Here is a 13,529-nt window from a genome sequence, read left to right as displayed (position 1 = left end):
ATAAAAAAACTTCCTAGTCTCATCCACAATAGCTCGACCGCATTCCAACCTCTCTAGTAGGATGCGAAGATGTTACGGTGCTAGCTTCTTCATTTGCGGAACCTTGTAATGCTAACCACCTTCTTGCTTAGCCCCCTCATGTCGGTGAGGTCAATCGGTTGAACAACACACATGGAGTTGTTCGTGTTACGGCTCAGTACGCCGTTTGTAGAGCTGGCGTTGAATACACCGTCAATGAGGGCGTGGACCTGGTGGCGCTTCACCAGGGTAGTCATGTTCAATGGCGAAGGACGGAAGAAAATCTGTGGTAGGGCGAACTTAAGAGAATGACGAAAATACCAAAAGTCCCGAGTTGGTAATGCTACATATGATTCTAAGCAATCACTTAGTACAGTAGAAATAGAAACATGTTTGAATATAAGTAGAACCTAAAAAAGATATCAATAATGAAGCACGTATAGAAGTCCTGGCAACAAAGCTCTACTTTTTTTAAAAAAAACCTTAAGTAATTTTATCAGTCAAAAGTTTTCAGTATCCCTCACCTAATGCATCACAACATAAAGTCATGAAGAAGGCATCGCAGACAGCTTGTTGCACAACTCGGTCAGAACGATCTTTGTCACAGAAAATAACCCTTTGAATTGTTGTCGTCAGCACCGGTAAAAACAATGGCAACTCAATGCCGCGATAAACCATGGAAAATATGATGTGCCTTTAAATTATCAAGGCAAGATATTTTGAATGTTCACCTGTTCATTGGAGCCTGAGCTTTGTTTCACTATGTTCTTCTATGTTGTACTAGTATAGCACATCATTGGAGTTGTAGAATCCGATCAGATACGACAAGCAACAAAGTAGGTATATAACTTTGGACTTGCAGATGGCGCGACTAGCCTAGAAATACATTATGTTTTTGAAAAAATGTTTTTTTGGTTGGACAATAAATTTCCTTGTACGTATACGATTGTATGTAGTACTCCTACTAGCAGCAGGATGGTCGTGTAGGGCTTCGATGTTGATCATGAACACACATTCCAGCTTCGTCATATGCGAGACCTTGTAATGCCAACCACCTTTTTAAAGGAAGGTAGTACACTTTCTTAGATTAGTATGTGAGGTAATTACCATTATCTTTTGAAAAAATTGAAGGAAAATAGTCCATCATCGCTAATTGCTAATTGTTAGGCCAAACTAAACAGTTAGAATTGTTACCTCGGTCTGTGTTTTTCCTCACAATTACTTATGCAATTTCAAAATATGAAACCTTATTGACTTCAATACAATGTCCATGGTGAAACTATGGTTATTGTGTAATATGATCTAAAAACTAATATAAAAGTACAAAGTTGACACCATTTATTAATATTTATTTTCTTTGAGCAGATCCATTAACATGTATATACGCTAGACAAAGATAAAGTAGTAGTTAGGGTGGAAATTTAATTTGGCTTCGGGTGCGTATGCTCTCACTACCTAAAAAACATACTTTTGTCCTCGCGGATGCTAGGGGAGCAAAACCATAGCCCAACGGCCTAATTTTGGCTAGCAATGCATCAGCGCGGACTAGTCGCAGCGCACCACTCTGGTATCTGCGCAAGGCCTCAACGGGCTCGCCGGCAGTGACACATATCATTGCAATGAGTTCATTAATATTAGTTAGCCAAAATGACAATCTTTACACAGATGGTTACATGGGGTGATTAACCTAAACTACGACAACCTTATCTACGTCATCGCGTGCCCTACTGGCCATCGACATGCTATGAGGGCCCATGGCCGTCAGAGCCCGAACGTGAGTACCAGACCTCGTGTTCTTGCTGGCCATGGCAGCGCTGGACCGCGGCCTCATGCTGAGGTACGGTCCTATCCACAATCAGGACCTCTGTCTTGTCGTGCTCATGCTGGCCCGTCTCCGCGCGTTGCCGCACCCAGCCCTCTGCTAGAGCGGTGTCCTAGCAGGCCACCCTCTTCGCCAACTAGGCTGCCTTATTGTCGGTGTCGTTGCGAGCCTGATCCCTCCGCCACAGCCTCCAGCGCCTCCGCCGTCGCTTCCTCCTCCATCTCCTGGTTCTCTTGTTCACTGACGACTACTTGCAGCACCTAGCCTCCACCGCCTCGCGCCACACGGTTGGCTGCCACCAACGAGATCAGGGCGGCTTGCTGCTGAGTCTTCAGCCTTGCTCCAATTGTGGCGGGCTGGGAACTAGCTAGCATCCCCAAATCGGGAATCTTGTTCGGAGGCTTTCAATCGAGCCCTCAATTTTTTTTGGCCAAACACTATTAACTATGTGATCTTCTCTGTGGTGTCAGAGTTGTTGTTTAGAGTTTTTTTTATCTCTGTAGCGGGACTTTTCTTTTTTGTAATTCTTTTTATCTTTTTTGACTGTATGCATCCTTTATGCCATTAGGATATGATGTTGTTGCAGAGGCTGGGTGTAATTGGTATCTACGCGATATTAATATATGCTCTTTATCGAAAAAAATTAATTAGGGTTCCACGACTGAAGATGCTTTAACATAATCAGTAGATCACATCATTGGAGTTGTAGAATTCGATCAGATACGGTAAGCAACAATATAGATGTATACGAATACCTTACCTATGATGAACCCAACATAAGTAATTCAAAAAACCATGCGACAACGAACCGACAAAATCACCCAAATTAGGCTAGCACGGCTACAGCTTATTTCATGGCGCCCGTGAGGAGCCACACGCCCCTTAGCAACGTGGGGAGGCGTTGAAGACGCGGAAGTTGACGGGCACCTTGGAGGAGTATTTGAAGACGACCGGGGAGTCCTTGGCGACGGGCTGCTTGAGGACGCACATCCCGTCTTGGACCTCCACCTTGCTCGCGTCCAGCGGCACGGCGCTGTCCTCCAGGCCGTCGCACCACATGCGCACGTACATCATCGGGCACGAGCACGACGTCCCGATCGCCACCACGTACTCCGGCTGCCCTCCGACCACGTTCTCCGTCGTGCGCACCGAGAATGTTACGCCGGACTTGCCGCAGAATCGCTGGGCGTCGCCTGCGTATACATAGTCCAGATCGACGAGATTACCTAAGATCTCGTCATCTCTAAGCATTACAAGTACCATGGTCATGTACTGAATCTAGACGAACCTGTAAGCATGTGGCAAAAAAGGGCGGTGACGAGGAAGAGGAGAGCTGCGGCGTTGGCCATTTTCTTGATTTCGATGGTGGCTGGAATTTCAATGCTGCTGCTGTTGTTGTCATCATCGAAACTGCACGGGTATTTATAGAAGCGCCGCTCATTACTGCATTGTTGTTGTTTTAGTTTGTTTGGAACTGAATCACTACATTCTTATAATTGAGATCCTATGGAAATAAAACGGGTCTACCTATGGGAATATATATTCTTAATTGAGATCCTATGGAACTGAATCACTATGTTCTTGATTTGTACTATTCATTTCCCACTTACTCCATCCGTTCACAAATAAGTGTACTTCTAACTTTTGTACTAAGTTAAACATTTTAAGTTTTGACCAACCATGGAAAAAAAAGTAGCAACATATATAATGAGATTTTGGTATAATTTGAAACTACATTTCAAAACAAATCTCGGGATACTAAATTAGTGCCATAAATGCTACTAGTTTTCCCTATATATTTAATCAAAGTTTAAAGAGTTTGACTAGACACAAAACCTAGATGTACACTTATTTGCGGACGGAGGGAGTATGTACTGGGTGGATCACGCAGATCGGGATTTGTATTCATTTTCCACTTATGTACTGGGTGGAGCGAGTGGAGTAGGTCGAGTCTGTGGAGGGAAGAGGGGCAAAAACGGAATCTCTGAAAATTTCGTTGCCTGGAAAAATTGACCGTGATTTCCTTAACGTCTTATAATTTATTATTTGTACGGAGAGAGTACGTACTAATCTATTTTGGTACTCCTTCTAGACCGGTTTAATAGGCCGACACATATTTTAAGAATAAAGTTTAAATAATATTTGATCAACAAAACATGAATTATATGTCACAAAAATGATGACATAATTCATGGAGTGAATTTCCCATTTTCCCTCATAGTTCTCCATTTGTGACACATATTACGCTGTCTAGTAATTTGTTTGCCAAAATATCTCATTTAGGAGACCTTAAACACGATTTTACCTACTTTAGCATTTGCTTGTTTTGGTTAGATAGAACTGACATGTTACGTGGATGTGACACGGCAAAATGTGTGATCAGATGTTGGCATCAACGATGATATCCAGACTTCTCATCTTCATTTGCTCCATCCCTTATTGTCATTTGTGTTAAGATCGGAGATTAGTATCAACGATCATGTGCCGGTGGGAGGTGGGTTAACATAAGATGAGCATTATGCATGTATCGTAAAAAAAAGGCTGATCATATTGCCCATCCGGATGAGCCTAGGGAGTTCTTTGTGAATAAAGAACTAATTTCGTGCTTGTTTGATCGATATAACGGCATGGTTATCGTTTGAGCAATTGGAAGTTATATCTTGTAAGTAACGAAAAACCTTTCTTATATTGTACCTAGAAACCTTTGATTTTATTTGATCGATGCAACATTGCGAGTATGTATAAAAGTATTGGTCATTAAAGATCTTACATTTTCTTATGTCGCTTCACCCACAATTCTTCATGTAACACCGTTGTTGGCTAATTTTGCTGATTATCGGTAATAAGCAACATATAAGATGGGGAACCCGGAAGCAGGTGTATGAGCAAGGCATCTTCTGTACAACCCCCTTCCCCCAAACTCAGAGAAAACTTAAACACAAGAACGGCTAAGATCGCACGATACCCCTTGGTTATTAAAACACAACGGATATACGTTAACCTATACAAAACCCGTATGGCCTAAATAAATTCTACAATCTGTGAGGTACATATAGGTACGAGTAGCACACCGTCGTCATCTTATCCAAGGTGGCTTTGCCGAGCGATGGCATTCATGGCCGGCCAGTAGACACATCACGATCAGGCCGTACAACGGGGTGTATTAAGGGTGACACGATGATAGCCGGCGGCATACAGTAATGACGGCACGGTGGTGTGCAGAAACGGTAGCAGCACGGTGGTCCGACGAACTGTCTGGCCACCCACTCGCTGGACAATCTGGGTTGTTGAGAAAGAAGGCTGCTGACCAGCCTTGTGTTTGTACTGACGGATAGTGTAGAGAAGTGTTAGCACATACAATTGCTCTACGCGGTTTATGTCTGTCTATGTCAGGACCAACATGAGCTACGCTCGTCTCTCTTCAGACTGGACACACGCGTAGCTCTGAATCAACTCAGGCGATAGTGAGGTTTCATGCAGAGAGAAGTAGAGTTTTCCAGCCCCTATTATTTTGGGTGCCATTTCTTTTCAGCTTACCTGAAGACTTCAACTGCAGCTCTTCTTTTACAACACGGCCTCGTCATAACATCATGCACAATCATACCTTCCAACCAGCTATCACTACTGACGGATACACATGGCATCTCTACTCCCAATGTTGCTACGCAAGTTGGACACACTAGATGATGCACTCACACACTCCTAAATTCAGTGCTTATGCAATTGCATCAGGAATGACTGGACAATTCTAACACTGTCATCACTGTACAATACATGTTTAAGCACAACAGTCTATGGGCCAGATAGTCTGGCCACAAACGCAAAATAGCTAGTCCTGAGAAGTGGCGGGACTTAGCAGATGTGTTTGGTCTACACCAGATATGTAGCCGGCCTGTCCAGCCATTTAGTTACGAAGATGACCGGAGGTGACACTGGCAGGCGGCCGGACGTGGTTTGCGAGAGTTTGGAGATGCGAACATGAGGATCGGTTGGACGGCGGCTGGCGTCTACGAAGGTGGAGGTGAAGATCGGCCGAACATGGAGATCGCGGAGTTCTTGATGTCAACTGGCAAATATACGGTATATCCATACATAGACCTATACTGGATTTGGATTTGGCCTTTAGGAGCCCAAACTGAGTTTGAGGAGGAGGGGTTGTACTGGAGCATACCCCTATCCAGAATAGCTCCATCGCATTGCAACCTTCCTAATACTAGTAGGCTACCAAGACGTCCTACTGCTAGATTCTCCATGCATGTGTGGGACCTTTGTAATACTAACCAGGAGGGCGGCAAAGCAGCACCCATACATCCCGCTTCACAGTTAAAACTAGTTAGGTTGTATTTTTTTAGCAAATTATTCTAGTTTGCGCCGGATATCGTAAAACTCAAAATTATAAAACTTGTTTTCGGTAAATTGCAAAACCTTTTACAGTTAGAAAATGAAGAACATAAATTCTAAAAGAGAGAATTTTTTCATGGGGCCCACCTTTCCCCCATAATCCCCTCTTCATCCTCCTACTCATGTGCAAACCACTACCCGCCCCTCCAACATGGGCCACCTCCCACCTACGCCGCCCGTTGCATTGCTCCCGGCTGTCGCACGGCCCAACGCGACCTTGCGTGGCTCTACCCGTGCTAGATCCTACTTTGGACGGCCGCCGCTGTTGTTTCCTCCAGCGTCCGCCGTACCTCCTCCACTGCTCCCCTCTGTTTAGTGTATAGGTATATTCAAATTAAGAAAAATATAACACATCCTTTTATGAACAAAGGTAGTATATCTTCACCTTCTGTTCGATCGTTTTTTTCGAATACTTGCTTCAGTGAAATATGTGACAGCTTCAAATACTCCCGGTAAATACAAGTGTGTTTTTGTGGATTAAATATAAGTGTAACTGTTGTGCACCGAGATATCTTTAATTTAATCCGAAGTTTTTAAGCCGGGGCATCATCACGATGACCTCTTGATACATGTTTACTGTCCAAGTGTCCATTGGACCCTTAGCTTTTTTTGGTCAGTTCTTCAATGTGGTAGTAAGAGAGTCCGTGGATCACAGTCATATCATCGGAGTTGTGGATTTCGATCAGATGCAAGAAACAATGTTTATGAATAATACTTGACTCCGGATGGACCCAAGGTAAATAATTTGAAACGGTGCGTCGAACGCACCCACACAAGCCACAAACCACCCAAATATATTAGGCGCACGACTACAGCTTATTTCATGACGCCTGTGATGTGTGATGAGCCACGCCGCTTAGCAATCAGGGGCGGCGTTGAACACGCGGAAGTTCACCGGCACCTCGCAGGAGTAGGTGAAGATGACCGGGGAGCCCTTGGCGACGGGCTGCTTGAGGACGCACATCCCGTCGTCCACCTCCACCTTGCTCGCGTCCAGCGGCACGGCGCTGTTCTCCAGGCCGCCGCACCACACGCGCACGTCCTTCATCGGACAAGAGCACGACGTCCTGATCGCCACCACATACTCCGGCTGCCGGCCGACCACGTTCCCCGTCTTGCGCACCGTGAATGTTATGTCGGACTTGCCGCAGGATCGTTGGGCGTCACCTGATGCATATACAGTTCGATTAGGTTAACTAGGATCTCCAAAGGATTATCGATCAGTATGCTTATTATCTATGGGATCGAGACGAACCTGTACGCATGTGGCAGAGAAGGGCGGCTACGAGGAAGAGGAGAGCTGCGGCGTTGGCCATTTTCTTGGTTTCAAGTGGTGGAATTCTACCTTTTATGTTGAACCGACTTCTTTCTATCCTTGTACTCCAACGAAACCGCACTGGTATTTATAGAAGGGCGCCGATTAATGCATTGTTTCCGTTTATGTTTCCTAATAAATATATGGCCCTACAGTTTGGAACTTAATCACTAGATTCTAAATTCAGATCGTATGTAAAGAAATAAAACGTGTCTATATAGCGGTGAACAGAAGGTCATAACAGTCAAATTTGCATTAATTTTCTACCTATGTACGTACTCAGTAGTACTGATTTATTTTGGTAACTTCATATATGGAATTCCATTTTATCGATATTACTGTTTATCAAAATAAGGAATTTAGCTAGCCAAAAACTAGGAGACTCCATTGGGCGTCGTGGACTACAGCTAACTACTGTGGCAGATTAAATATACTTAGAGATTAAACTGATCAAATAACTTAAATACTAGAAATTTTGAAAAAAAATAGAAAAAAATGAGTGGACAAAAAAATAGGAAAAAATGAATAAAAATTACACATGGAGGCCTTTAGTCCCGTTTGGTGTTATAAACCAGGAATAACGGGCCTCCGTCCCAGCACGCGCCCGCAGCCCACGTGAAGGGTCTTTAGAGCATCTCCAACAGACGCGCTATATAGGCCGCGCGGCATAAAAACGTCCGATATAGCGCGCGCGGGACAGAATCTGGCGCTTCAGCAGGCGCGGTAAACGGCGCGGCGCTGTAAAATTTTTAGGGCGCGCGGCTTTTTGCACAATCCGGAGCGGCATATCTGGCGCGTCGGCTACAGCGCGCGGCATCGCTCGTCCAAGCGCGAAAAAGCCAACGGCTGGAAAATTCCTCCCCGCGCCCGCGCCTTCATTTCCCCACCTACTGCCGGCGCGAAATCCAGCCGCCGCCGGTCGACTCCGCCGCCGCCCCGCTCGCGCGCCGCCGCGTCGTAGATCCGCGTCGCCCGCACCTCCTCCTGGCAGCGGCGGACGTTCCGCCGCGCTGTGTCGCTCGCGCGGACGTCAGCGAGGAGTTGTAGCCGGCGGTCCTTCTCCGCGGCCTCTTCGCGCCGCCGTCGCGTTCTCCTCCGCGCAGGCGTCGACATGTCGTCCTCGTCGTCGTCGAGCTTGCTTGCAACATGGCGCGCCCATGGTGCTCGCCCATTTGCTCGCAAGGTATGAACCTCCGCCGGCCGGCCTCTATTACTCGCCAAGTAGCTACAATAGTTCATAGTGAAGTAATTTCATACATATGTTTGTAGAGTTCCTCATATGATTCATCGGATGACGAGTTCGACCAAGAAGAAGAGGAGAACATATCGATACTATTAGCATACCGCGCCGTTAAGAGGCCAAAATTTGGTGGATCGGTGTTCGGTAGACAGAAGTTGTGGAGAGAAAGGATTGAAGGGCATGAGAAGTTGATGCGGTCGTATTTCAATGAGAATCCGATTTTCCCCGAAAGCTATTTTCGGCGGCGTTTCCGGATGAGTCTCAACTTGTTCAAGCACATTGCAGCGGAGGTCACCAAATATGATCGCTTCTTCGAGCAAAGGAGGAATGCCGCCGGAGAACTTGGCCATAGCACATATCAAAAGGTGACCGCCGCCTTGCGTATGTTGGCATATGGTATACCGGCGGATCTTATTGATGATCATTTGGCCATGGGAGAGAGCACTTCTATCTTGTGTGTGAAGCGCTTTGTCGTTGCAATTGTCAATGTCTTTGGCTCCACATACTTGAGAGCCCCCAATGCTCAAGACACGGCAAGGCTTTTGGAGATCAACGCCAACCGGGGATTTCCCGGTATGCTTGGTTCCATTGATTGTATGCATTGGAGTTGAAAGAATTGTCCAGCGGCATGGCATGGACAATTCAAAGGCTACAAGAAGGATGCCACCATAGTACTTGAAGCGGTGGCCGACCAAGAGACTTGGATATGGCATGCTTTCTTTGGAATGCCCGGATCTTGCAATGACATCAATGTTCTTCAACGGTCACCACTAATGACAAGACTTGCAATGCGGGAAGGTCCATTGGTGGAGTTTGAAGCAAATGGCCGCAAGTACAACTATGGCTACTTCCTCGCCGACGGCATATACCCAAGGTGGCAAACATTTGTGAAGCCAATTATTCAACCAAGAGGTAAAAAGCAAACTCAATTCCACAATGCACAAGCGGCGGCTAGGAAAGATGTAGAGAGAGCATTTGGGATTTTGCAAGCCCAATTTGCCATAGTTAGAGGACCGGCTAGATTTTGGGATCAAGAATGCCTTTGGTATATCATGACCGCGTGTGTAATCATGCACAACATGATTATAGAGGATGATCGCGGAAAAGATGTGGATCATACCCACTACGACTTGATGGGGGTTCCCGTGCAAGCGACGAGGTCCGCACATAGGATTGCCCGATTCATTGCCTCATACCATGCCATTCGGTGCAACGACACACATGATGATCTTCAAAAAGATCTCATGGAAGAATGGTGGAATTGGAATGGACAACAATAGTTCCATATTTGTTGTATTTGTTTGAAAACTATGTGTTGTATTGTCTCAAAACCATGTTGTATTGTTGTATGTGTTGTATTTGGTGTGAAGTATTGTTGTGAACAATGTATTGTATTTGGATGGTACAATATATTTGTGAATTTTTATATATTGTTTCATCTTCTTGGATGCATATTTGTGTGTGTTTGCTGTTTGCGCCGCGTCCGCGCACTGCAAAATGGCGCGTCCGGCGGAGGTGCTATTTTACCGCGCCAACGCGCGCTGCAAAATGGCGCACCCGGCGGAGGAGAAATCGATCCGGCGCGCGGCAACGGTATAGCGCGCGCAGAATTTTGCTTTTAGCGCGCCGCGATATAGCGCGTCTGTTGGAGATGCTCTTAGTCCCGGTTTCGTAGCATAACTGACACTAAGGAGAGGCCTTTAGTCTCGGTTCGGGACTAAAGTCCCTTATCAACCGGGACGGAATCTCCTTTTACTAGTGATGGTCACTCCCGGCTGAAATTCATAAAATATGGATGTACTTCTTCCGGTCGGATTTAATCGACGCGGATGGAGGCATGTGCATGCATGTTTGCTATCAATTCTTTGCGCTATAAAACATGTAGTACTATGTATATTTCCCTTTTATCTTATAAATCATAATAAGCTAGATGGACATACGTCTCACATGGTTGACACATACTTCTCCAGTACTATTACATAAAGTTGCTCCTTCTGTGCAAATATGTAGCAGTGCACATTGGTTTTGATCGAAGTTATTTTTTCGTAAAGTTCGACCGACCAAATATGCTTTAACAAATATCAACAGAATGTTGATATCTTTTTCTATATACTATATCAAGCATTACGAGAATTTTCCTGAGTGGTATTAAAGTTATCACGCAGTACTATATTTTGGCGTGGAGAAGGTATGTTGTGAGCTTTACACGGCGTGATGTAAACTCCGATGGCATCGAGGAGCCAGCCAGAGCGTCCCCAGAAGCCGACGATGCAGCCATTTGCGGCTGGGATGGAGAATGGCGTCCCCGTCTCCTCGCCGTACGGTCCATATGTTTCTCCCTTGTCCGTATGGAACGTGAGGGAGGTGACGACGACTTGTTCTGGGAGCTGCTCATCCATGGCCCATCCTCCTCTGCAACGCCCAAACGTCCCCTCCACCGCTGTGAGCTGCTCATCCGATGAAAACTCGATCTGCTCGCTCGCAAAATTAAGACAGAGAGATGCGTTAGGAAAGGCTTGATTCTTTGTCTGTGACTGTGAGCGCCTAGAAATTCTCACGAGACTGCTACCTTTGACCCAGTGGTTATCACCGGACCAATTCCTTTCGGAGCATAGTGATCGCCGTCAGGCGGCCCCGACGTACGTCTCACCCCAGCCTGAAGATACTCGTAAGAGAAGCCGTGCACGGCGTCGGTGTGCTCGACGGAGACGCTGAGGAGGCGAGCCGCGCCGCCGCCGCTGCCGGGCATACTGAAAGCTAGCCCGCCTGATCCTCCCCACGGCCCGACCTTGACCACTCCTCTTCCTCCGTGCTTGGTCCCCTCCGAGATCTCACCGGAGAAGTTGCGGAGTGCTCTCGACAACGGCCTCGCTGTTTGCTTATCCGTGGACGCCATCCCTCCCCCTCTGCTCATTTCCCTGCGGTGCATTGACAAGGGCCTCGCCCTCCCTGCTGCTGCTCCTTCGTGGACGCCATCGCTCATGCTGATATCTCTCTGAATATTAGTGTATGCTATCTGTGCCAGCATGGCCTGGCGCTTCTGGTCTTGTAATTCGGCTCGTGAGAGTGGGACGCTCGCACGCGCGTCGGGTGATGAGAGAGCTGCCTCTGCTCCGTCACCGGCGCCGCCTGATCGACGTCCTTCCCTGTGATTACCACCCCAGAGCTCCTGAAATCAACCATGTATATATATTGTATCAACATTTCCATCATCTCTTTTGAAGTCGTCCAAACTCGATCGACCAGTCGAGATGGCTACGTTCGTCGTGAATATCATATGATCACCTTTGCGAAGTCTTCGGCGAGGCCTCTCAGGATGACGCTGGCGCGGAGGGCGATGTCCCGCGCCGGCGGCTGCTTCGTCCTCGTCCTCGTGGAACTGGCCAGCGTCCGGCCGAGAGCGGCGCCGGCGAGGGTGGAACAGGTGTAGACGGACACGGTGCCGACGAGGATGAGGAGAAGGGTGGCAGCGGAGAAGCGAGCCATTACCAGATAGTTAGCTAGTTCGACCTTGGAGAGATCGATCAGCTGCCCCGGTAATCCATCGTGATCGAACAGCTGGCTGTAATATATACGGGCGCCGGTACAGGCCCGTTGCCGGCCGGCCGTGTGTCATGGATTGGCATCATCGAGCCAAATTTGTCGCCGTCGGAGAATTTCAATCAGTTAGCTGCTTCAACAACGACGTTCATCGGGAAATCAAGATAAATAAGTACGTTACCCTGTCGGTGTTGACGCTAACCAGTAGCTAGCTAGCTAGCTAACTCCGAGTTCATCGGTTGTATCGTCGTCTCAAATGTGTGTCCTTATCAGGTAGCGCTGCATGAGTGCCCCTTCAGTTTGTCACCTTCGCGGCCTGGACGGACAGCACCGAGACAATTAGAAATACACTTCTAGCATGCATGCACCATTGCACCGTCAGTTCTAGGTAGTTGCTTTGAGATTTGGAAACGGACAGGAATATTTCTTCCTTTTTGCATGCAAATGGTACGGTGACTGACACAATAATTCTCTCTCACCCATCCAATAGTACACCTACTTAAATTTCAATCCTATATTTAAAATGGAACTAAGTGTTAAAATAATTATCATGAAAAATTGGTTTGAACCTCTGTATTAATGTCGACGGTATCTTCTAAACAAACTCAAAATAGGGTTTTCCCGACAAATTTCGAAACCTGAATTTTGAAACACAATAAACAGCCATGATTGAATTTTGAAATCTGATGAAACCTGATAATGGATATTTTATTACTCAAAAGTTTTAAGCATTACACACGGCCTCTGCATAGGCACACAGCCGATCCAATCTAGAAGTTACAACCATAAAACTGAAACACGCGACAAGTACTCATGCAAGAAAGTAAAAGTGAGCCTAAGCCAAAAGAGGCCTAATCCGCAGCTCACGCTGTCATCCATGTTGAAAAAAATAATCCCTTGCCGTATCCTCCAACTATGTAGACACCTCCGTAAATTGGTCACGGTGCTCCACACCCTGTAGAGACAACCACAAACGAAGCATAGATATGCACCTATAGATGACATGCATGAGAAAAGATTTTTTTATTGTTAAACACTTTGTCATTTCTACATAGCTCTCACCCTGAGTAGCTTAAACCTATAATCCACACCATTTAGCCAATTCCTGAATATATTCGCAACGCTTTGTGGTGGGTAAAGTAGAAACTCTCTAGATGGCTGCCCATATAGATCTAGCAAATTTACATTGGAAG

The sequence above is a fragment of the Lolium rigidum genome, chromosome 3, assembly GCF_022539505.1.
Source record: "Lolium rigidum isolate FL_2022 chromosome 3, APGP_CSIRO_Lrig_0.1, whole genome shotgun sequence".
In the NCBI taxonomy this organism is placed as follows: domain Eukaryota; kingdom Viridiplantae; phylum Streptophyta; class Magnoliopsida; order Poales; family Poaceae; genus Lolium; species Lolium rigidum.
Note: the sequence above shows the minus strand (reverse complement) of the source record.